Source organism: Bubalus bubalis, chromosome 6, assembly GCF_019923935.1.
Source record: "Bubalus bubalis isolate 160015118507 breed Murrah chromosome 6, NDDB_SH_1, whole genome shotgun sequence".
Classification (NCBI taxonomy): Eukaryota; Metazoa; Chordata; class Mammalia; order Artiodactyla; family Bovidae; genus Bubalus; species Bubalus bubalis.
The window spans coordinates 17,044,445-17,071,497 of record NC_059162.1 but is presented as its reverse complement, the minus strand read 5'-3'; the positions used below and the strand labels follow the sequence as shown (position 1 = coordinate 17,071,497).

At 43.9% G+C, this 27,053-nt stretch overlaps 1 long non-coding RNA gene across 1 annotated transcript; it reads right to left on the bottom strand.

The window, feature by feature from the left end:
- Positions 1-1,356: 1,356 nt before the first annotated feature.
- LOC112585552 lies at positions 1,357-15,492 on the bottom strand. The gene is made up of 4 exons (XR_003109976.2): positions 14,731-15,492; positions 13,400-13,475; positions 8,129-8,261; positions 1,357-3,859 (listed from the first exon to the last, which is right to left on the bottom strand). It is a non-coding gene; the product is annotated as an uncharacterized LOC112585552 (long non-coding RNA).
- Positions 15,493-27,053: the final 11,561 nt, after the last annotated feature.

Here is a 27,053-nt window from a genome sequence, read left to right as displayed (position 1 = left end):
TGATGGCCCCACATTCTAGCGCCTCCATAAACAACTGCATCATTTAGATGGTTGGGATTATGTGACTGAGGGTGTTTGGAGGTGGACATGTGTTGAACTCACATAGTGTGACTGTGAATCTGCCTGTCTGTGTATTTTCTCAGGAGATATTTCCTCTTAAACAATAAACCTGTCAATTTTCTTTTTGCAAAAAGTCTCATCACCACTGCACACTGTCTTTGCATTCCCGCTTATGCATTCAACATAACCCAGGTTCAGTTCATGCACCCTTCAGTCAGCTGAGAGGGTGCAAGGATCTGTGTTCTCAGCTCTTGACCTCCCAAGTAAAAGGCAAACTGAGAACCTAGGGGTCCCAATGTGGCTGCTCTGGACCCCTGACCTGCACTTATCACTCAGTCATGAGAACCTTAGTCATGGAGCAAGGGGATCCCTGCATCTATGTCTGTGCCTGGAGGTGTTAGCAGCTCCAGAGGTCCCGATCCTTCCCATCCTTATACGGTGGTGTAGCTAGACCCCAAATTGTTGAGGCAGTATCTACTCCTTACCCTCATATAGAGGGTCTCTGATCCAAGGGCCCCAAGTAGCAGTTGGAGGAAGCGATGGCACTCATAAGAGTTTGAACAACCATTTGTAACTTAAAAGTCTTCATGTGGCTAGAAACAAATCCAGCTACACTGTTACAGATGCAGGAAGCAAACAGTAAAAACAGAACAATTATAGTTACTAAAATTAAGATAATTTTCCATTAGTTAATGTGGAAACTAGTTAGTGTCTCCCAACGTGGCCTTAGGAGTATCCATAGCCTGAATCATCTTGTTCCTGAATTTAGTAAAGTGAGTAACATTCGTGCTCATATCAGGTATATATGTAGAACACTGGGTTTGAATAATGGCACAAGTCCCTCCTTGTGCAGCTGGTTAGAATATCAAAGGCCTATCTGTTTTGTAAAACCACCTTTCTAATTTGTATTTGTCAGCATTAAGGGCTGAAATAGCTTTTTGAGAATCTTGTAAAGCCTGTTGAGTAGAGTTAATCAGAGCATCAACTTGTAGCATAAGGTCTAGAGTTCCCAGAGAGGGAACAAATATTACAGCCAAATAATCATACCAGTGAAATACAGACCTTGCCCAGTGAGCTCTAAGGTGTGGCAAATTAGCAGGCTTCTCTGGACGTTCTGAAAATATGAAGCCATGAGTACAAGCTTGACTTAGGAGCTTGTGGTGGTTTAGTTGCCAAATCATGTCTGACTCTTGCAACCCCATGGACTATAGCCTGACAGGCTCCTCTGTCCATGGGATTGTCTAGGCAAGAGTACTGGATTGGTTTGCCATTTCCTTCCCCAGAGGATCTTCCCAACCCAGGGATGGAACCCAGCTCTCCTGCACTGCAGGCAGATTCTTTACCAACTGAGCTACCAGGGAGACCTAGGGTGCATCTCCCTAACCATCTGGGGGGAAGCCACATTCATAGATAAGAGCCACATATCCAGTAGGTGCCATTTGGAGCAAGCCAGTGTAACTTAGGGATCTAGTCCCAGTTAGTGTCTGGCCAGTCAAAAGGAGGACCTCAACTGGGATTAGAAGACACAGGAATGATTACATTGCTTCTTGAGGCAAAAATCCCAGTTGTTTCCAGCCATTATAACTAAGTTGCTGGCTAACTTCTGGGGATGGCTCCATTTGTTCCCAGCATATGGGGGCACTAGACATTAGGTGTCCCTTTTTCAGGAGTTAGCCATATGACCTCATCCCATATTTGATAAACATCCAGTAGAAAAACCACCGGACTAGACCCATTTGTCTTCTTCTGTGCAGCAAAACAATCATTAAACCAAGACAAAGTATAATCAAGGTTAAAAATCACATTATGTCCATAGTTCAGGTACCAAGTGTTACACCAGTCCCTCTTAGGATTGTTAGATGTCTTCAGATTGAGAAGAGGCATCACATACGATTGCTGTTGATGAAAGTAGATGCAGACTTGGAGAAAGTCCTTTCCCTGAAGTGGAGAAGCCCACCGTGGGAAGCCTGCCGCTGGTGAGGAGGGGGAGCACTCCGCAGACCCAGCAATTAGATCAATTGTGGAATGCAGCTTATCTGTGAGCCCAGGACAGGAAGTCATTGTCTTGACAAAGTCAAACAGCAGACTCAGGATGGAGTCAGCAGAAGTAGGAGCACATAGGTTATCAGGCCCACTGAAAAGTAAAAACTAAAAGCATAGAGAATAAAGACATAAAAATGGCATCGCTTAGTCTGGGATCAGGATGCACCCACAAATCAATTCCTGGCACCTTGACAGCTGTGGGAAAGGAAGGAATAACCTGATAAGGGCCTTTCCAAAAGGGTTGCTCAAGAGATTGCCCCCTACCCCAGATATCCTGTTGCCACACTCAAGTTTTGTGTGACCAGGAATGAGGCTGGGTCAACCTGTTCCTCTTCCAGGCTGTCACTGTCTCCATGCATCTCTGCTTACAACCTTGCCTTCCTCCTTTTCCCGCTGCTTCCTCTCTACTTCCTTCTTCATTCCTCTCCTCTAATCACTGTTCCTTTCTTTCCTCCTTGAACCTCCACCTACCCTAGAGTTCTCCAATGTGGGCTCATTGGATGAAAGATCATGGATGTGTGGCCATCGTCTCCAATCATGGCTCTCAAATCAGGCAGAATTAGAGCTGGAGAGGACCTGGGGATGGGTCCAACCCACCCACTTTACAGTCAAAGGGGAAGGATCCAACCTGGGCACATTGGAGGAAGGATCATGGTGTATGCCCAGACTCTTAGAGAGGACAAAAGCAAACACATCCATTTCATTTAGCCATTATGATGTGACAATGATCGTCCAAAATAAACACATGGTAGCTGCTGGGTTTGCACTGAGACTTGGAAAACTGGGAGGGATGGGACCTAGGAAGATGTAAGGAAAGGACACAGGATGGGGCAGGACAGGAGTCGGGAGAGAAAGGGACAGGCTTCCTGGATGGAGCAGTGGGTTCTGAGAGGAGCAGTGGCCCCAGAACCTGCTGCCCTGAGCCTGGTCAACTCCAGGAGACCAGGTCAACAGGACTGTGAAAACAAGTGTGCGAAGAAGCCCAGCAGCCCCTTCACAGCCTCTAGACTCCTGCGGCAATGGAGAGTCTCTAGGAATACCTCGACATGGACCTCTCACATGGAAGTACCTTCAGCACATCAGCCTCGGGGAGCTGTGGAAGCTGAGATGAGCTCCAGGAGACTGAACCCAGGCAGGGACCCCAGAACATGTGTGCTGTGACTCATCCACCCCTGGGAGCATCCTGTGCACAAATAAACAGCGAGGGCAAACGTGAGCGGAAGCCTCAAGTCCTGAAAGAGCAGAAGGAGAGAGTTCATATCTCACCCACCACCTCACATGCCCTACAAGGACATTGTCTCCAGTGTCAAGTGGCAATGAGAGCTTTATGCCCACCAGGATATGGTCATCATAGTTCAATATGCAATAGAAAACATAGTCTGCAGTGTGCAGTACCCCAGATGTGCTGACCAGAGTCCAGGCTTCCATATTAGTCTGTGACAAAAGCAACAAAGAGCAGCTCCTATGGGAAAAATAAGTTTTGAAGAGCAAAGCAAGAAAAGGTGGTTATAAACAGAGCACAGTGCAAGTCCAAGGACTCAATCTCTCTATCATATCATTAAAATATGAAAGGAACAAACCAAAGCTCTGCCCATATTTCCTTTTTCCTGATTCCATGTTCACCTTCCTCAGTCTCCAAGCAGGCGGTTTAACTCTAAAAGTTCCAGGAATTCTCTCCCATCAGATCCATCTGAATGTGGTTTCCTACCTCTGTCCCCTTCTTCATCACTGCAGCAAATGCTCTCCACAAGGCACTCTATAGAAACACAACCATAAGCAACAGGTGATTAGAATGAGTGATCCACCCACTTCTCCTGCTCCAGTTGAGGCCCTGCTGGCTTTCAAGCAAGACCTTGATCTTTCTCCCAGGGTCCTGGAGAGACACCCCACTGTGGATAGCAGATGGCAGTCATCCGTGCTCTGTGCAGTCAGAGCCCTTCAATAAGACACTGATCTCAGTTGCAAACCTAAAGATAGAGATCCTGAAAAAGTCAGTTTTCAACTTCTCAATTCTACAAGCCAATTAGAGCTCTCACCTTCTTTCTAATCAACCTGAAATTATAACAGTCACATCTGGCTAGTGGCTACCACACTGCAATGTACTGCTGCTGCTGCTAAGTCACTTCAGTCATGTCCGACTCTGTGTGACCCCATAGACGTCAGCCCAGGAGGCTCCCCCATCCCTGGGATTCTCCAGGCAAGAACACTGGAGTGGGTTGCCATTTCCTTCTCCAATGCAGGAAAGTGAAAAGTGAGAGTGAAGTTGCTCAGTCGTGTCCGACTCTTAGGAACCCCATGGACTGCAGCCCACCAGGCTCCTCCGTCCATGGGATTTTCCAGGCAAGAGTACTGGAGTGGGTTGCCATTGCCTTCTCCAACTGCAATGTACAACAACCACTATATATACGCTACACACACACATATTTATATACGTGTGTGTGCTTAGTCATTGAGTCGTATTCGACTCTTTGCCACCCCATGGACCGTACACACCAGGCCCTACTATCACGGAATTCTCCACGCAAGAATACTGGAGTTGATAGCCATTTCTTCCTGCAGGGGATCTTCCTGATACAGGCTAGAACCCAGGGCTCCTGCATTGCAGTTGAATTCTTTATCATCTCAGCCACCTGGGAAAATTGATTGGATCTTAAGATCAGCACCAAATATTCTACCATTTCTGATAGATTATAACAGAACAGATTTTGGAGTACCAGGGGACTTTGGCACAAGGGAGGGTGTAGGGCTTCCCAGGTGGCTCAGTGGTAAAGAATTTGCCTGCCAATGCAGGAGACATGGGTTTGATCCCTGGGTTGGGAATATCTTCTGGAGAAAGAAATGGCAACCCACTCCAGTAGTCTTGCCTGGAGAATCCCAGGGACAGAGGAGTCTGGCAGGCTGCAGTCCATGGGGTCACAAGAGTCAGACATGATTGAGTGACTAAACCACCACCACCATCCCTCACATGGTTATTCCCTCTGCATTATCTGGACATGTCAAGACAGCTGTTTATTGATAGATTAACCTCTGACCCATGAAAACATTTAGCCTGAGGGACTAAGAGGGATATGGCCCTCTACTGGTTTCCATGGTAACCAATGGTGACCAATGAGCCAATCTGCTGTTTATTCTCCCTTTAACTGGTAGACTCCTTATCCCCCCACAGTGAAGAAGGCTGGTGCTGCTGTGATCTGCCAGTTACCTGCTATCCACAGTGGGTGTCTCTCCAGGACCCTTCTTCTTCAGACATGTAAGACATCCCATCTATCAAGCCATTGATATCTCTGTCCTTGACCCTGGGATCTTTCTTTGGTCTCAAGTCCAGCCACGTACAGGGCTTAAAGGTCTGTGAAGTGTAGCTCAACAGCTTCTGCAGAATATCTGGATGGCCTGATTTAATGATTTATTTGTAGGTATTTCCTGGGCTCATGCACACATCCCAGGTACTCAAGAGCCTTTGGGGACACTGAAACAGTTATGTCAACACCCAGATCTTAGAGGAATTCCCAGTAGGTGTTTCACTTGAGGAGACAGGTAATGGACATATGACCCAGTGCACCTGTGATAAACATAATCAGAGAGCAGGTGCAGAAGGGAGGGCAGGACACTTCATCTCTTCATGAGCCCATCCTTCCCACCACTGTCTCTGAAAAATCCATGGAGGGCAAGGACAAAGTGTGTTCAGAAAGGAAATAACCTCTACACTAAAAACTACAAACCATACTGAAAGAATGAAACAAGACACAAGTAATTGGAATGCTCATAGACTGGAGACTTAGTATTGTTAACATTTCTACACTACCTAAAGATAAGTATAACTTCACTGCAATACAAATCAAAATATTAATATCATTTTTATAGAAATGGAAAAGACAAATTCAAAATATATATGGAACCACTCCGTGTGCTAGTCTCTCAGTCGTGTCCAACTCTTTGCGATGCCATGGACTGTAGCTCATCAGGCTCCTCTGTCCATGAAATTTTCCAGGCAAGAATACTGGAGTGGGTTGCTATTCTCTTCTCCAGGGGATCTTCCTGATTCAGGTATCAAACCCAGGTCTCCCACATTGCAGGCAGATTCTTTACCATCTGAGCCACCAGAGAGTCTGTGGCTCAGATGGTAACCACTAAGGTTTCCAAATACACAAAGTAATCTTGAGAACAAAGATCAGAGTTTCTCACTTCCTGATTTCAAAGCACATTACAAGAGGAATCAAAGCTGTACGCTACTGACGTAGAAACAGATACATAACCCTAACAACCAGAATAAAGAGCCTTCAAGTAAATTCATGGAAACCCGTTCAAATGAAATTCACCAAAGTTCTAAGACAACAAAATAGGGAATGGGTAGTCTCTTCAAAAGTCAGTAGGATGAAAATATAATGTACAGAAAAATTGCAGACCATATATCAGATAAGGAGGTCATACTCAAATAATAACCACAACTCAAATGTAAAACAAATGAAAATTTTTAAAGAGTAAATAAATGAGTTGAGGAATGGGCGAAGACTTAGACAGACATTTCAGGAACAAGACATACAAATGGCTAACAGACACAGGAAAAGGTTCTCAACCTCACTAATCATCAGGGTAATGCAAACCAGTACCTCATGCCTGTTAGGTTGTATATGATAAAGACAAAAAAATTAAGAAGTTAAGGCCATGATGTGAGGAGCTGGAACCTTGGGACTCTACTAGTGGGAATGTAAATTTTGCAGCTATTTTGTGGGAAACAGTACAAAGGTCCCTTACAAAAGTATAAACAGAATACCATATGATTCATCAAACAAAGTTCTGGATATATATACAAAGGAACTTACATCAGTATCACAAAGAGATATCTGCAGTCCTAAGTTCACTGCATCATTTTCCTCAACAGCCTAGATACATAACCAACTTCACATAACAAATAAGTATCCTGTGCCTGAGGTAAATGTAGCTAACTGGGAGATACTTAATTCTCAAAACAATTGCATAAGTCTCTTAGTCCGTTAGAGTGGAAGAAAACAATGTTAGAATTAAAGTAACATGTCCACATTCTCTTAGTCTGAAATGGTGCAACAAAGGTTCTATAGATCGAGAAGCCTCATACATGCACAGCACCTCATACATACACAGCATAGCCCCATACATACACACCTCATATATACACAGCACTTACCCCAACCTTGGAAGGACTGGGAGGAATGAGACCTGAGAATGTTTGAAGAAAATCAGAGGGTGGGCAACTGGGGTGTGGGGAGCAGGGTCAGGGCTGTCTGGATGGAGCACTGGGTTCTAAGAGGAGCAGTGACCCTGGGTCCTGCTGCTCTGAATCTCTGACCTGCGTCTGGTCAGTCCGAGGAGACCAGGTCAGCAAGGCTGTGAGAGCAAGTGTGCAAAGAAAGCCAGCGTCCCCTTCACAGTCTCTAGAATCTGCAGCCATGCTGCTCTCTAGGGGCAGCTTGACATGGACCGCTCTCATGTGGAAGCACCTTCAGCATATCAGCCTTGGGGAGGTGTGGAAGCTGAGGTGAGCTCCAGGAGACTGAGCCCAGGCAGGCACCCCAGAGCACGTGTGCTTTTACTCATCCAACCCTGAGAGCACCCTTTACACAAATAAACTGTACCGACAAACATGAGGGGAAGCCGCAAGTCCTGAAGTTGCAAACAGAGAGAGTTCACATCTCACCCGTCACCTAACTCTCACTCCAAGAACTTGGTCTCCAGTGTTAAGTGATTATGAGACTTTTGTGCCCACTAGGATATGGCTATCATAGGATAATTTAAAGATGAAGCCAAAGTCTCTTGTGCATAATACCCTGCGGGTACTAGCCAGAAGTTAAGTGTTCGCATTTGGCAATGAAAAGATAAGCAAACAGTAGTCTTGTGAGAAAGGACATTTCTAAATTTCAAAACAAGAAGAGATGGCTACGAGCAGAGTACGATAAAGCACATGGACACACAGCTCCACTATATTAAAACGTGAAAAGAACAAATCAAAATGCTATGCATAGTTGCTTCTTCTTTCTCAGTTTATATTCACCTTCATTCATCTCCAAAGAAGCAGGTATAACCCGAGTGGTCCAGGAATCCTCTCCCTCTAAATCCCACCTGAAAGTTGATCTCTACCTGAGTTCTCTTCCATACCACTGCTGCAATGCTCTCCACAACCCATTCTGTAGAAACACAACAAAGAGCAACAATCTAGTTATTATACAAGTTGACCCACTCATTTCCAGGCGAAAGGTTCCCAGACCACCCTTGTGCTTTGTGGAGTCAGAGACTTTCAACAAGACGTTGATCACAGTTGTAAAATTTCTCATGAGAGAGAGATGCTGCGAGAATCACCTTTCAACCTTACACTTCTACAGGCCCAATATAGCTCCTACCTTCAAGCTTACCAACCTGAAATTCCAACACTTATGGACACACTTGAAATATGGCTAGTGTGACTAGGCCATTGCAAAAGTTTTTTGTTTTGGTTTTTTTTTTTAATTTATTTTAATTGGAGGCTAATTACTTTTCAATATTGTATTGGTTTTGCCATACATCAACATGAATCCACCATGGGTGTACACGTGTTCCCCATCCTGAACCCCCCTCCCACCCCCCCTTCCCATACCATCCCTCTGGGTCATCCCAGTGCACCAGCCCCAAGGTTTTGTGTGTTTTTTAAAATATAACAAGTTTATTATTGTTTGAATTCTGTTATTTACAGATGAGCAGATCTTACTAGTGGCCACTATACTGGAAAGTTCAACTCTATAAGCTGGAAAGATAAGGAAAACACGACTAACTGCCTGTCCCTTGGTGGTTCTTTATTGCAGAATGTTTAATGGTCTGATGTGATCATTCATATATAGGTATATCTGGGGCTCTTGGACCCAGGCCAGGCATTGGGAGAGTCCTTGTGAACATTCAATAGTAAGGTGGACACTCAGACCAATAGAAAATTCCCAGTTGGGGACCCACTTATAGGCAGACGTGAAGGGCATGGCCCAGGGCACCTGTACTACACGTAACCAGAGAGTAGGTACAGCAGGGAGGGAGGGACTTTCACTCTCTTCATGAGCCCATCCTTCCTATCCCTGGCTCTAGAGGACCCAAGCAAGGCAGGGGAAAATGCTCCTTAGGAAGTGAAAGATTTGTGCACTGAAAACCACAGGACACTGTTGAAAGAAAGAAGAGACGAGTAATCGGAGTGACATACCACATTCATAGACTGGAATATTCCGTGCTGTTGACCTTCCTCTACTACTAAAAGTGATGTACATATACATTGTAACCACTCACAAAGTCCCATGCCATTCTTAAAGAAATGGAAAAAAAATTCAAAAATATTAATACTTGTGGAACCCAAAAGAAACCCAAAGAGAAAAAACAATCTTGAGAGCAAAGAACAACAATGGTGACTCAGGCTTCGTGAATTCAAAACACGTAAGAAAGCCACAGCAGTCAACACCGCGCTGTGGCAGCAGCAAAACAGGCAGAGACCAGTGACCCGTAAGAAGGGGCTCTCAAACAAATCACATGTGTGGCCAAATGATCTTTGCCAAGCTTCTAAAATTACCAAGTGAAAACAGGATAATCTCCCGAACAATCAACATAATAAAAAGGGAACCTGTAGAATGAGAGGATGTATCTGCAAACTTTGTATCTGAATAAGGGGCCAATACCCAGAATACAGAAGCAGCTAACAACTCAACTTCAAAACAACAGCAGGCAGATAACTGAGTTTATAAAATGTGTAGAAAGTTTCAATAGACATTTCTTCATAGAGGACAGAGAAGTGAGCAATATATATAGGAAAAGTGCTCAGCATCACTAAGTATCAGAGAAATGGAAACCAAGTAAACAGGAGATATCACCTTTCAGGATGTGTTTAAAAAAACAAAGAATAACAGTTGTTGGCAAGGATGCAGACAAGCAGAACTTTTATACCGTGTTGGTAGGAATGTAAAATGGCATAGCCATTATGGAAAGCAGTTTGGGGTCCCTGAAAAAGTTATTAAGAGAACAACCTAAGATCCAGCAATGACTCATTAGACTTGATGTCCAAAGGGAGTAAAACTATAATGTCCAGGAGGTATCTACAATCTCATGTCTATAGCCACATTGCACATAACAACCAAATAGAAAAACTGCCCAGTGTCCAGAAGCAGATGAATCAATAAAGAAAATGTGGAGTATAGGTACAGTGGAATGTGATTCAGTCTTTAAAATACAAGGAAATACTGTCATTGGCACCAATATGGGTGAAGCTGGATGACATTAGTAAGAGTGAAATAAGCCAGTCGCAGGATGAAAAAAATACTGCATGATTTCCTTTAACTGAGGTATCTAAAGCAAAACTCAGAGATCAGAGAGTAGAAGGCTGGTTCCAACAGCTGGGAGGAGGTTGACATGGAGAGTGTATGTTCAATGGTTATAAAATTTTAGTTGCAACATGGAAAAGTTCTAGAGACGTGCTATACAACACAATGCGTGGAGTTAGCAGGACTGAATGGACACATCAAAGCTTAAGAGGCAAAGCTGGAGTGAACTTCCTCCATCTACACCTGGAGGCTCCTCCTTTCTCAGATTCCTCTAGAACTGGGTATGGCATGTAGGTACCACCAGGGGCTCCCTGCAGAAGGAAGGAGGCCCCCAGAACTAGGTGTCTCAGGTGAGGGGGAAGGATTCATTCTGAGGCTCTAATAGGAAAGAGTTTGAATGAGGCAAGTGGCAGAGTGATGAATCATGACCAATCAAAATGCCATAAGACGTACTAAGAGGTGAGATTTACTATCAAATGAAGCTGTAACTGACCCAATAAGGGGCATTCTGAATTAGAGTTTTGTTCATTAAGAAGCCAGTAGGACTTCCTGGTGGCTCAGTGATTAAGAATCTGCCTGCCAGTGCAGGAGATTTGGGCTTGATCCCTGATCCTGGAAGATTTCACATGCCACAGACCAACTAAGCCTGTGCCCCACAACTACTGAGTCAGTTCTAGAGCCCAGGAGCAGCAACTACTGAGTCCACAAGCCAAAACTACTGAAGCCCAAGAGCCCTAGAACCTGTGCTCTGCAAGGAGGAAGCCACCGCAGTGAGAACCCTACTCACCACAACTAGAGGGGAGGCCTCGCTCTCCACAAGCAGAGAAAAGCCTGTGCGGCAAAAAAGACCCAGCTAATACATAAAAATTAAAAATAATCCTGCAAACATTTCCCTGGGTAGTGATGGGATTTGTCTTCCAGGTTAAAGAATGTTCACTTGGTATAAAATCAATGTATACAGTGAATGTATATACTTTAATTTTTACATACATACTCATTCATGGTGCAGAGGTGATGGGCATTTTTGGGGGGAAGTTGACACCAGTAACAGTGATGTTTAAGGGTGACATAAATCAAGGAAATCACAATACAAAAAATTCATACACACACAAAGAATCATACTGTTCATTACACATAGAGACACACCCAGTCCCATAGACACAAAACTACACTGCTAACCATAATACAGCTTCTTCCTGGAGCTACAGAAGGCCGTATTACTTTACTTGTATTACTTTCTATCAACAGGGCCCCTATACGCATTTCTAGCAGGAATTACAAATCAGTTTCACCTCTACATTAAAACCGCCTGAAAGCCCCAACTTTCTCATCTACAAAGCATTTCCTCCCCAAGCAAATGGTTCTAGAATGCATACGCTGAAAGGGCCACCTGTAAGTACAGAAGACAAGAACGATGAGGATAAGATCACAGTGATGCGCAGTCTTTGCTTCATTTGGTGTCAGTACAAAACCTGATGAGGAATAACGGCAGAGTCCAGGGGACCCAGCAAGATCAGAGCACACAGATTTAGGATGAAAGGCAAGACCTTTTCCCGGAGAATGGTATTTCCCAGTCCATTTAGGTTGGAAACTACATAATTCTTTTCCTAGAGGAAAAGTTGCTCCAGGAGAGAAAACTCTGTACTCTCTAGAGTGTGAGGAATGCTAACAGTTTTAATCCTTAAGGACAGGCATCATGAGCTGGTAGTAAGTCTCTTACTCCATACTTTTTCAATCAAGGGAATCATCTATATCTGGAACGAACATCCACAAATACACATAATTAATTCTATTTAAAAAGAAATGAACCAATATTTCTATCTCAGACCAGGAAAAAACAAACAGCTTCCCGACAGCTTGCCTTGGAGATGCATGGAATCTCCTCTGTCCTGTCGCAAGGCAGGTCACTGGCAGGTCCTCAGTGGAAGCTAGAGGAACACAGAGAAGCTGTTAGAACACCAGTGAGGCTGCTCAGGAGCCATGCAGGGGGCTTTCTCTGTGTGTGGGCATGGCCTCGTGTGCATGGATGTGGGAGGTTAATAAGCATGGGCTGAACTTGTGTTCATCCATCCTCTTCGGAGGAGGAAGGAAAGTGAAGGAGAGGAGGAAAGAAATGAAAACAGAGCTTTGGTTTTCCAGCTAAGAGGAACCTAATCAAAAGGAAATATTCAATCTAAAAAAGGAAAACTCTAAAAGGCATTCTCCTTTCCCATGACAGAGACCAAAAACTCCTCCTGCCTGTTTTTAGCTCCTGCTAAATTGCCAGTGTCTTGATTTTTCCCAGATCACTCTTCCTCCAGGATCCACAGTTGCTGCTACTCTACTCATCATGTTTTCTATGAGACTTTGTACTTGATTAAAAGCAAACTCTGTTAGAGGAGTGAATTCAATCCTGGGCAAAGTATGCTACTGTATTTATTAATTACTTGTCTTAAAGAAAATCAAATATACAAGGTTCTGAATTCTTACCATTTAAATATAGCCACTATCAATAAAACCATATTTCCCTATCAATATGTATTTTCTGTACAGTGTATGCATGTCCACTGGGTCAGTGTCTGCCCATAATCATAGGGGTCATAAGTTTAGTGGGACAGTTGATTATACAAAGCACAGAGTAAGCACTGACGGTCTCTAAATCATCTAGGTAGGAGATTATCAGCAAGAGTCATGGTCACCAGGCTAACAATCAAGTTTACTTTGAATTCTTAGTTGCCACTATCCCTTGTGTGTGTGCTGCAGGAAATATCTCCTGAGGAAATATGCAGACAGGAAGATTCACAATCACACTATGTGGATTCAACACATGCCCACCTCCAAACACCCTCATTCACACAATACAAACCTTCTAACTGATGCAATTGCGTCTGGAGACACTAGAATGTGGCCAGCGCGTTTTCCTGGGAGATCAATCTCTTGCTCTATATCCCAGCCCTCACTGCCTGTAGGGATCCAGGGTCAGGGGGCCTCTACAAACAGAGCCGGCAAGAGAGCCCCACCTTCATCAACTGGATTTTTCCTCAGCAGAGGGATGACCCTTTAGTATTGATGATATTCATAGGCTGTTCTGTGCACCTGTGAATACAAAGAAGAAAAGAGTGTGAGGTGAATAGAAAGAAGAAAAGAGTGTGAGGGTGTCAGCCTCTTGTGTTCTCTGCACTAAGTCTTCTCTTATCGGACTTTGCCCTCAGAAAACTCTATATGTCAATGGCCGCAAAAGAAAACAGAAAACTTTCCTACCCCTGTTGAAAAGGCTGGACTATTTCATGTAAGATCTCACCATTTCAATTTGACCAACAATTACAAAAGTCTTTTTCAAGGAGGAAAAATTTCTGCAGAGATTAAGTACCTTCTGTTACACAAAAGTAACTGATACTGTCTTTTTTTAATGTATTCTGCAGGGGGAGTCTTTTCTTAAAATTATTTAATTTTAGTTGGAGGATAATTACTTAACAATATTGTGGTGGGTTTTGCCATACATTGACGTGAATCAGCCACGAGTGCACATGTGTCCCCCAGACCTGACCCCCCTCCCGCTTCCCTCCCCACCCATCTCTTTCAGTCATCCCAAAGCACCAGCCTGCAGTGCCCTGCTTCACCCATCAAACTTCCCCTGGTCATCTGTTTTACATAAGGTAATACACATGTTTCAGTGCTATTCTCTCAAATCATCCCACCCTCGCCTTCTCCCACAATATCCAAAAAAGTCTGTTCTTTACATCTGTGTCTCTTTTGCTGCCTTGCATAGAAGATGGTCATTACCATCTTTCTAAATTCCATGTATATGTATTAATATACCATATTGGTATCTCTCTGACTTACTGCACTCTGTATAATAGTCTCCAGTTTCATGCCCCTCATTAGAACTGACTCAGATGTGTTCTTTTTTATAGCTGAGTACTATTCCATTGTGTACATGTACCACAACTTCCTTATCCTTTCCTCTGCTGGTGGACATCTAGGTTGCTTCCATGTCTTAGCTATTGTAAATAGTGCTGCGATGAACACTGGGTTACGTGTATCTCTTTCAGTTCTGGTTTCCTCAGTGTGTATGCCCAGCAGAGGTATTGCTGAGTCATATGGAAGTTCTGTTTCCAGTTTTTTAAGAAGTCTCTACACTGTTCTCCATAGCTCCTGCATCAGTTTGCAGCCCCATGAATTGAATCAGGTCTGTGTTGATAACAGATTTACCCTCAATATTCCCCCAGTCAAGGAAATTGCATATATCAGTGGTAATGTACACTGTCAGATTTCTATAACTGTATATGACTGAATAAAAAATAAAGAAGTGAAGCAACACTCTTATCCCAGATAAAGACGTTGAGCTTACCTCCCAGGTACACAAAGCCTGCTCTTCAGTCCAGGCTTGGGGCAGTTCCTGCACCTCTTCTTCATGGGGAGCTAGAGGGACACAGAGTAGCTGTCAGAACACTGGTGAGGCTGCTCAGGAATTGCTCGTGGTTTGTTTTCTTGACGAGGACATGGGGTGGAGTGTATGCATGTGGGAGGTTAGTGACTATGACTGAGCTGCCATTAAATCATCCTCTTTGCTGGATGAAGGAGAGGAACAGGAAAGAAATCAGAGTTTCTGCATTTTAATGAATGGGAACCTAACAGATCAGAAAAAAGAAATGCTAAAATGCATGCTGATTCAACACAATGATTCAAAGTGGCAGAGTAGAAGCATGTTTACTCATCTTCTCCCAAGAAAATTCCAAAATTGCAACTCACTGATGGACAACTATCAACAGGAGAATGATGGACCCCACCTAGAAAAGATACCCCACATCCAAGGGCAAAGGAGAAGCCCCAGTGAGATGGTAGGAGGTGTGATATCACATTCAGAATCAAACCCCATACCCTCCAAAGTAGCTCAGGGTGCTCAAACCAAGCCTTGTGTGCACCAGGACCCAGGGACCCCACAAGAGACTAAGCCAGACCTGCCTTTAAGGGTTTGAGTGCCTCCTGCAGAGGCATGGATCAGCAGAGGCCTTGCATGGAGGCAGAGTCTCTGGCTGCTACAGACCTGGGAGGCACGGTTTGTGGCAAAAGTCTTCTTGAAGGAGATCACCATTAGCCCCACCATAGAGCTGCTGAGCAGATGACCCACGAACTGGAGAACAGTTATACCAAGAGGTTTTTGCACTGCTGCAAAAGTTCTAGCAAAGGGACTGAAACCCCTAGGGAATTTGACTTTGAAGGCCAGTGGGATCTGACTACAGAACTTCCACAGGACTGGGGAAACAGACTCTTGGAGGGCACAAACAAAATCTTGTGCCCACCAGAACCCAGGAGAAAGGAGCAATGACCCCCAAGAGACTGAGCCAGACTAGCCTGTGAGTGTCCAGGAGTCTCCAAGCACGGGTGTGGGTCAACAGTAGCTTGCCACGGGCAGGGTCAGGGGTACTGAATAAAACAGCCCTGGGAGCTGGAGCTTTCTAGCATTAAGTCCTTTGGAAGGAGGTCTCCATTACTGTCATTACCCCTACCATAGTTTGGCCTCAGGCCAAACTACAGGGAGGGAACACAACCCCACCCATCAACAGAAAATTAGATTAAAGATTTAATCTAAATGGCCCAACCTGTTGAGCAAGACCCAGATTCCCCCATAGCCCATCCCTGCCATCAGGAAGCTTCCTTGTGCCTCTTACCCTTACCCATAAGACTGCAGGCAGAATGAAAACCACAAATTTTTGGTTAGAAAACTAACCAAACTGATCACATGGATCACATCCTTGTCTAACTCAATGAAACTATGAGCCATGCCACGAAGGGCCAGCCAAGACAGATGGGTCTTGGTGGAGAGTTCTGACAAAACGTGGTCTGCTGGAGAAGGAAATGGCAAACAACTTCAGCATTCTTGCCTTGAGAACCCCAAGAACAGTATGAAAAGGCAAAAAGATATATGCTACTGGAGAAGAGTGGAGAAATAGCTCCAGAAAGAATGAAGAAAGGAATAAAAATGAAATCACTCAGTCATGTCCAACTCCTTGCAACCCCATGGAGCCTACCAGGCTCCTCTGTCCATGGGATTTTCCAGGCAAAAGTACTGGAGTGGGTTGTCATTTCCTTCTCCAGGGGATCTTCCTGAGCCAGGGATCAAACTGGGGTCTCTTGCATTGTAGGCAGATGCTTTACCGTCTGAGCCATGAGAGCAGAGACAAAAGAAAGAATGAAGAGGCTGATGCAAAAGCAAAAACAGCACCCAGTTGTAGATGTGACTGGTGATGAAAGTAAAGTCTGATGCTGTAAAGAACAGTATTACAAAGGAACCCGGAATGTTAGGTCCATGAATCAAGGTAAATTGGAAGTGGTCAAACAGGGGATGGCAAGAGTAAACATCAACATTTTAGGAATCAGTGAACCAAAATGGACCTGAATAGGCAAATTTAATTCAGAGGATCACTATATCTACAACTGTGATCAAGAATCTCTTTGAAGAAATGGAGTAGCCCTCATAGTCAACCAAAGAATCCAAAATGCACTACTTGGGTGCAGTCTCAAAAATGACAGAATGATCTCTGTTTGTTTCCAAGGCAAACCATTCAATATCACAGTAATCCTGTGGACAGGTAAGTCTGGCATGTTGCAGTCCATGGGGCCCCTAAAGAGTCGGACACAACTGAGCAACTGAACTGAACTGAACTGAAAAATGCATGCTAGCTTCCCATGACAGAGACCCATGACTCTCCTGCCTGTTTTGAGCTTTCACTAAATCACCCCATCCTCTGGACATCTTCCCAGATCACTGCCTCTCCAGGATCCACAGTGGAAGCTCTGTACTTAGCAAGTCTTCTATGAGACTTTGTTCTTGATTAAAAGTTAGAGGACTGCATTCAATCCGACCTTTTCAAAATAGCTATCATCAATCGTGATATTTTTCCTGGGGCTTCATTTTCCAAACAATGTGTGCATGTCCACTGAGTTGGTGGCTGTCCTCTCACAGAAGTGGCTGTCCGCACTCACAGAAGGCATACATTTAGTGGGACAGTTCATTATGGAGAGGAACCATGGGTGGACACTGACTGTCTCTGTCCCAGCTGTGCAGGAGATTTGCAACAAGAGTCATGGTCACTAGGCTATCTATCAAGTGCCACTGTGAGATGTATTTGACACCTTGCCTTGAGAGCGTGCTACAGGGTTTAAACAATGCAAGGCTTATGGACAGGTCACCCAGTACAATGAAATATTGCCCTGATCATTATCTGCTTTTGCCCTTGTTTAAGCAATGACAGTGGCACCAGAGATTGACTTACATTGTCTACGTGAGGCCACACAGCTCTCAGAATGTGTGGGCTGACCGGGAGGATGCGAGTCCCGAGGTCCCTTTCACTCTAACAGCTGTGTCAAAGTTGACTGTTAATCCACCTAGAGGTGCCCGGGGTTCTGTGACCACTGAGGCTACCTTATAAGGATGGGCAGGATCTGGACATCTGGAGCTGCTAATACCTCCAGGCATGGACATAAATGCAGGGACCCCCTTGCTCCATGACCGAGGTTCTCATGGCTGAATGATAAGATCAGGGGTCCAATGCAGCCACGTTGGGACCACCCCTGGCGTCTCAGTTTGGCTTTTTCACTTAGGAGGTCAGGAGCTTGGGCCATTTATCTCAGCACCATCTCCATCTGAAGAAAATGAATAGAACCAAAACTTCTCAATGTTGACGGTTTCTGAAAAGACCTACACCTGTGAAGTTACTGAATTACAATTTAAAATACTGTACTGATAGCGGACTATGGTAATGATGCATCAATGGAGTAATGCTATCATGTGAATGAGTTTTTCTACGATTTAAAATTAATTACCATTACTCTATCAGTATTTCAAATTATTCACAGTCTAAATTGCTTCCTCTTGATAAAAAGGTGAAGTCAGTTTATACAATAAAAGAGTTTAATATAGGCTAGATACTCTTACTGTTATTTATATGTTCTATGATAAATCTAACTTAATTACCATAACAACTCTGTGAGGTAGATCTTATCTGCAAAGCTACTGAAAAAAGTGAAAGTCACTCAGGCCTGTCCAACTCTTTGTGACCCCATTGACTGAATCTTCTGTCCATGGAATTCTCCAAAATAGAATACTGGAGTGGGTTGCCATTCCCTTCTCCAGGGGACCTTCTGGACCCAGGGATGGAACCCAGGCCTCTTGCCTTGCAGGTGGCTTCTTTCATATCTGAGCTCCTTACCAGGGAAGCCCATAAGATCACGGAAGCACTTGTGAAGTAGTTAGCCTTTGTCACCCAAGGAGTAAAAGGTAGAGTTGGAATCCGAATCGAAGAAACCTGATCCTAGGATGAAAGTTTTCAAGTACGAGGCTACAGCTACACTACCAAATAAATAAATATAAAGGTAAGGTCTAAAATAAAGTAATAAAGAACTTTTAAAAATTCATTTCTGTTAAAAAGAGATACCACTAGAATGGCTAAACTCCAAAAAACAGAAAACACCAAATACTGATGACGATATAGAGCAGCAGGAACTCAATTCATTAACTGCTGCTGGAATATAAACCAGTACAAGCATTTTGTAGGTTTCTTATGAAGCTAAATATAGGTTACCTACCACATCATCTAGCAATCACACTCCTACTTAATTATCCAAATGCACTGAAAACATGAATGCCTCCACACCGATGCTTAGAGCAACTTTATTCATAACTGCCAAAAATTGGAAGTAATCAAGTTGTCCTTCAATAAGTGAATAAACTGTGATACATCCATACAATAGATTATCCAGCAATAAAAAGGAATGATTTATTGAGCCTTGAAAGAAACAGAGGTTTAAAGAGATATCACTAAGTGAAAGAAGTTCTCAAAAGCCTGCATAAATGAATACTATCAACTATATGACATTCTGGAAAAGGTAAAGCTGTACAGATGTTAAACAGATCAGGCCTTGCCAGAAGTTTGGTGGAAGAGTTTGGTAGAAGAGGAGGGGAAACAAAGATGAATAAGTGGAGCATAGGGATGCATTGGAGAAGGAAATGACAACCCACTCCAGTGTTCCTGCCTGGAGAATCCCAGGGACGGGGAAGCCTGGTGGGCTGCCGTCTATGGGGTGGCACAGAGTCGGACACGACTGACAGGACTTAGCAATAGCAGCAGCAGCAGGAGTCTTTAGAGTGATAAATCTATCCATACAATATTATTTGTCAAAACTCATAGAACTACACCACACAAAGCGTGAACCATAACATAAATTATGGTGCTTACTTAATAATCATATAACAATGCTGGTTCATCAGTTGTAAAAACTGTCATAAAAAATTAAAAAATGTAATTAATAAAAAATGGTTTTGTGGTGTTAGAAATAATCTCTAATATCATGTATTACTTTTGTGCACAGAAGTTCAATAAAAGAAACAGTATTTATTACAAGGGATTGGTTCTCACACTTGTTGTGACTGATTAAACAAGAGGAAGCTGGCAAGGCATAGAGTCAGAAAGAAACAATCATGACTGGAAACTATATGAACTGAAGCTTGGAATTGCTGGACATAGAAAGGGTCTATCCTCTTTTAACAGGGTTTCCCAGGTGGCCCAATGGTAAACGCCTGCCAGTGTGGGAGACATGGGTTCAATCCCTGGGTCAGAAACATCCCCTGAAAAAGGAGAGAGTAATCCACTCGAGTATTCTTGCTGGGAAATGGCATGAACAGAGGAGCCTGGTGGGCTACCATCCATGGGTTCACTAAGAGTGGGACATGACTGAAAAAGGCAAAGCCAATGGTATGGGACATACCATTGGGCCACCTGGGAAACCCTGTTAAAAGAGGATAGACCCTTTCTATGTCCAGCAATTCCAAGCTTCAGTTCATATAGTTTCCAGTCATGATTGTTTCTTTCTGCACCCACACACCCTCTTTTAAAGGCCTTTTGATTAATTAAGTCAGGCCCACCCAGGACAATGTTCAGTTCAGTTCAGTTCAGTCACTCACTCGTGTCCAACTCTTCTCGACCCCATGAATTGCAGCACTCCAGGCCTCCCTGTCCATCACCAACTCCCGGAATTCACTCAAACTCATGTCCATCGAGTCAGTGATGCCATCCAGCCATCTCATCCTCTGTCGTCCCCTTCTCCTCCTGCCCCCAATTCCTCCCAGCATCAGAATCTTTTCTAATGAGTCAACTCTTCGCATGAGGTGGCCCAAGTACTGGAGTTTCAGCTTTAGCATCATTCCTTCCAAAGAACACCCAGGACTGATCTCCTTTAGAATGGACTGGCTGGATCTCCCTGCAGTCACTAGACCATTTAGGACAATGTATCTTTTAATAAAATTGAATGCTTAGGACTGATTAATTAAATCAGTTTAATTACAGCTGCAAAATCCCTACACAACAGCACATAGATGAGCGTATAACTGAGTCATTGGGAGATGTGTGCGTGCACTACAAGCTAGTTATTTCATAGCCTCCTTGAAGTTTCACAGGAGTGCTGCTCCTGTAGCCTACCCAATGTAGAAACAAACTAGAAAGGGAATTCTGGAGGATTTCGTTCAGAGGCAAAGCTGTGTGGGAAACCACGACAGTGGATACAGCAGGCATGGTAGTCTGGGGGGAACCACTGTGGACAAGGTACACAAATTCATCTTCTGAGTAAGTGTATTTTCTAGTAAAAGCAAGATGTTGCCCAATTCCATAAAGAAAGAGCTTTAATGTAATCAACCTGCCACCAGGTAGCTGGCTGATCACCTCAGAGAATTCAGGGTCAGTTTCCATTGATGGGATATGGACATTCAACAGTGTCTATAACCAGGCCAGCCTTGGGGGTGGAATTCAGCAATGGCACCCCACTCCAGTACTCTTGCCTTGTAAATCCCATGGACGGAAGAGACTGGTAGGCTGCAGTCCATGGGGTCACTAGGAGTCGGACACGACTGAGCGACTTCACTTTCACTAAGCTCATGCTGATCCCATCCTTGTCACCAAGGCTGCTCTGTTCATGAGTCACTGGGCAAAGACAGAAATGGCTGAGCAGGATGTTGACAGACATTCACAGTACAGGCCATCTTAGTCACCTGATTATTAAAGTCCCTCTTTCTCTCTTTTTAATTAATTCACCTGGAACACAAATATCTTCCTATCCTGTTTCCAAAGATCTCTATCCACATACCACCTGTAAGACTCTTTTACCATGAATCTTGGAACTGTGTCCCTGATCATTCCACCCTACCACTGGCCACATTTCATGAATGGATATACAGCTGGTCATCTGGCACCTCTCCTTCAAGGTAAAAGCAAACGAGCAGTTTCACTGACTGAAGCTCTGCCTTTTACTGAAAAACAAGTCGGTTTGCCTGACGCACAGTGAGGCTAAACAAGAACAAAAGGTCAGAGTGAGGAGCCCAGAAGGTGTACTGAGGGCTCTGCAGAGAGGAGTGGTTCATGCCTTAAGAACCCCAAACTCCCTGAAAGCTCTCAGTGAAGCCCTTTTCTAGGAAGGTGATGGAGGGGCGTGGTGAGTTGCATCTTAGTGTCAGACCCCTTGTTCTGGAGGTCAGGTCATGGTCAGGTAACTGTGTTCTTGTAAATACCTAATGAGTCTTATTCTCTGTTCTGACAAAAAAGGGTAGGTCCTGAGGCACAACTTACCCCCTCCAAAGTCCAGTCCTGGCTGAGTTAGAGCTCAGCTGGCAGTGCCCTCAGGGCCAAGTCCTCAGACCCTGCTCAGCCATCAATGCTGAGGGAACGAGGCACCCAACCCAACCGGCCCTCAGGCTGCTCAGGTGGCCCATATGGGGGGCGTGCAGGTCCTGCAGATGGCGTCCCAGCAGACTGAGCTGCCGTGAGGTGGCAGAGGCGGGGAGAGGGTCACCACTGCCTCAGGGCCTGGGCCCGGCCGCTGGGGTCCCACAATGAGGGCTCTGGAGAACAGCAGGACACAGCCTCCCACCTGTCCCCTGGGCCCCCAGATCACCCGCTGGCCCAAGGCTGGATGAGCTGGAGGGCCCTGCGGAGAAGGCCAGGATCCAACGCTTACCTCACTGTCTGCCTGATGATCACCTTGGCTGAGTGTTCCCACTAACGGTCACTCACTGACAGTTGCTTGCTTGGGGGAGGGGCCCATTGCCAACGGCTGAGTGGGACTGGTTGCCTGGTAACGGGGTGCAGAGTAATAGCTCACAGCTACAGCCAAGAGAAGGGCTGCACTTGGCAGCGCTCTGCTGCCTGCCTACGGGGAGAGTCTCCATTCACCCCTGTCCTTTCGAGATGCCCCAGACAGAAACTAGATGGCTACAGCTGTCAGCTTTCAGTGGTCTCTTCATATCATGCAGTACTGTCTTTACTGGGCTCAAGAATGTGATATGTGAGTGGAAGCCATGGCCATTTGAGCTACTTCCTCACACAACCTACTTTTTCCCTCAGCACCTGCTCAAGCCCCATCTCCTCCAAACCACTTCCATTTGATAATGGAGCCCTGTCACAACACATGCCTGACTTTGTGCCTCAGTAGGTCAGAAAACCTTGCCTCATGATGGATGGTTCAAGATGCCTGGTAACTCAGTGGCCCACAATTAAGCTTTAGTCTTTCACAAGACCCAGAAACAAGCCAAAAGCTATGTTCAAAAGGACACTAGCTTTCCACAGATGATGTCTGGGCTTTGTTCCAAAACCCTAAGGATGGGAGATGTGACTCACCTATAGGGACCTGCCAGTGGCACTGAACGATATCTCTATCTGCCAATAATTCTTCAAGCACTATAAGATCTGCAGGTTCATGTGGCTTAAGTGGCAGAGAAGTTTCAGCTGGAGCCCCTGGGCTTCCAGTCTGCCGCAGTCTTCCCTTTCTGACTGCAGCCTGTAGACAGTAAGCTTCAGCCCAGTGTTGAATATTCTCTGACTCTTAATGAATATTGCTTGTATATATACTTTTCTATTCCTGTCCTCAAGAAACTTCTTCTTTTACACCCATAGTTTACCACCATTTAATATGAATGCTGGGCTTCCCTGGTGAATCAGTGGTAAAGAATCACTTGCCAATTCAGGAGATGCAGTTGGATCCCTGAGTCGCGAAGATCCCCCCGAGGAGAAAAATGACAACCCACTCCAGTATTATTGCCTGGGGAATCCCATGAACAGAGGGGCCTCATAGCTACAGACCATGCAGTAGCAAAGGAGTTGTACATGACAGCAACTAAACAACAACCACATCCATGTCTGGTATACGGCAGGAGCTTTAAATAAATGTGTTGAATTCATCTGAATTTAGTACTTGTTTCTGGTAAAAGTGATTACCCACATACATATGCAACTTCCAAGATCCACATGTACACACACGTGTGCACATGTGCTCACATCAATATACACAAGAGTTTTGAAGAAAGAAATCATTAAGTAATAACCTCTTCATTCATTACCTCCTAATGAAGATGTATCTAGTACTCTTTTTTGGGCCATGTCCTTGATTAAATATTTTAAAACTCACTTCATCTCACCAATTTTGGGTCTACTTATTTATACATGTGCGTTAAAAAGTCCTGTTCTGTCAGATTCAGTGGATCATACATGGATTTCAATTCCTCATTGAACTAAAGTCATTGCAAAACCACAAGGTTAGACATTAGCAATTTTTCATGAACATATTTTTGATGTTTAATATAATTAGTCTGAGTAATTCTGGGATTGATACATTCACAGATTGGTCTAATTGGCCTTTGAACAGACTGATGGCTCAATTTAAAAGCTAATAAATTATCTGGCTTATTTCCACACACCGTCTATACTTTGTTCGATTAATACCCAAGCTTTTGCTAAAGTAACTGGGCAAAGGTCTAAAACTTAGCTAATCAATTTTCAAAAATCACATTGTTTTCATGGGTATTTATCACTCCTGGGTACTTGATTCCTTTGGTGTATATATATATATATAGAGAGAGAGAGAGAGAGAGAGTGAGTGATGCTTATAACAATGATCAACATTTTCCATTTATTCGTGTATAGACTAGGTATTAAAAGCCTTCTATGAGATTGTCTCAATGATATGAGTAATTTTAGGAAATCTAGAAATACTGGTAAAAATGCATGAAATTAAGCTATAATTTTAGTTCTCTGTCATCTGGAGATTTCCTAGAGAATTAGGAACAAATTTCCTTTGCTCTTGACAGATAATGTTGACTTCCTCCAGCTATTCATTTTTACCCAATTCTATGTATGTTCTACTGCATGCTCAGCTGCTCACTCATGTCCAACTCTTCGTGACCCCATGGACTATAGTCCAGCAGGCTCCTCTGTCTATGGGATTTCCCAAGCAAAAGTACTGGAATGGATTTCCATTTCTTCCTCCAAGGAAAGCTTCCCAACCCAGGGATGGAATCTGCGTTTCCTGTGGCTCCTGAATTGGCACGCAGATTCTTTGCCACTGAGCCACCTGGGAAGCCCAATTCTCTGTATAGGAACCATGATGAATAAAGGTTGCTTTTAAAGTTATTTGCAGGTCTTTGCATGAAATAAAAAAATAATATAATCATGTTAATACCTGTGTAATTTCTGGTATTGTTTCTATTCCACATAGAAAATCTACCTAAGCAGTATTCACATTTAATTAATTTTTAAATACATTTAAATATTTAAATAAATATGAGCACCAAAGAATTGATGCTTTTGAACTGTGGTGTTGGAGAAGACTCTTGAGAGTCCATTGGACTGCAAGGAGATCCAACCAGTCCATTCTGAAGGAGATCAGCCCCAGGATTTCTTTGGAAGGAATGATGCTAAAGCTGAAACTCCAGTACTTTGGCCACCTCATGCGAAGAGTTGACTCATTGGAAAAGACTCTGATGCTGGGAGGGATTGGGGGCAGGAGGAGAAGGGGATGACAGAGGATGAGATGGCTGGATGGCATCACGGACTCGATGGACGTGAGTCTGAGTGAATTCTGGGAGTTGGTGATGGACAGGGAGGCCTGGCGTGCTGCAATTCATGGGGTCACAAAGAGTCGGACACGACTGAGCAACTGATCTGATCTGACAGCTATATTACATACACAAGTCTCCTTCATATTAAGGTCTTTTATTATGATAAATCTTTATTATTATGAGAAATCTACTGATGCATACACTCAGGCAGTAAATGCAAACTATTACAATGTAGGCTCATTATAATGTGAGAGCTACTGCATGATCATAACTCACTCAACAGGTGGTGAGTAATACAGAATTTTATTCATTTCTGTGTTATTTTAAACCTAACTAAACCTGTACCTAGTCTAAAATACATTCTCATAACAACCTATATAAATGGTGTAAATTAGCATTTAGCTGCAGAAAATATCTATCAGCCATAATCATACACTATTTTTTATCAGAAAATTCTGTAATTTTATACTATAATAGTGTCTCTTCAATATAGAAATAATTGTTAGTAGTCCAGTGGCATGTTTGGTAGAAATCTCATTAGTAACTTAGTAACTTGGACATTACAATCCAAGCTTTATTAAATTTTGCCCATAACACATTATTTTACTTTTAGACACTTAGTACCTACTAACTATCTCTTCTCACTATCCCTTGTCCTACACACTAGGAACCACTAACCTATTTTTGTCTCTGCACTCTGGGCTGTACTCAGGCACGTCTGATTCTTTGCGAACCTATGGACTGTCGCCCACCAGGCTCCTCTGTCCATGGGATTTTCCAGACAAGAACACTGGAGTGAGTTGCCATTTCCTACTCCAGGGGATCTTCTCAACCCAGGAATCAAACTTACATCTCCTGTGTCTCCTGCACTGCAAGCGGATTCTTTACCGTTGAGCTATCACATCAGGGAAGCCCTGTCTCTGCAGGGCTTTTGGATAATCCCTGTTGATATTCTTCAAGTGTGTTTGTCTTTACTGCATTATCTAACCTGTTTTTAGTATCATCAAATAACTTCCCTTTCACAGTGTCTTCCTTATAGCTATGTTTTCATCTTTCTATTTTTCCTTTAATTACTTGAATCCTATAACACACAAATATGCAAAGTACTTTTTGGTACTTTTATCCTTTCAGTTCAGTTCATTCACTCAGTTGTGTCCGACTCTTTGTGACCCCATGAACCACAGCACACCAGGCCTCCCTGTCCATCACCAACTCCTAGAGTCCACCCAAACCCATGTCCGTTGAGTTGGTGATGCCATCCAACTATCTCATCCTCTGTAGTCCCCTTCTCCTCCTGCCCTCAATCTTCCCCAGCATCAGGGTCTTTTCCAATGAGTCAGCTCTTCACATCAGGTGGAGTTTCAGCTTCAACATCAGTCATACCAATGAACACCCAGGACTGATCTCCTTTAGGATGGACTGGTTGGATCTCCTTGCAGTCCAGGAGACTCTCAAGAGTCTTCTCCAACACCACAGTTCAAAAGCATCAATTCTTCAGTGCTCAGCTTTCTTCACAGACCAACTCTCACATCCATACATGACCAGTGGAAAAACCATGGCCTTGACTAGACGGACCTTTGTTGACAAAGTATTGTCTCTGCTTTTTAATATGCTGTCCAGGTTGGTCATAACTTTCCTTCCAAGGAGCAAGCGTCTTTTAATTTCATGGCTGCAGTCACCATCTGCAGTGATTTTGGAGCCCAGAAAAATAGTCTGACACTGTTTTCACTGTTTCCCCACCTACTTCCCATGAAGTAATGGGACCAGGTGCCATGATCTTAGTTTTCTGAATG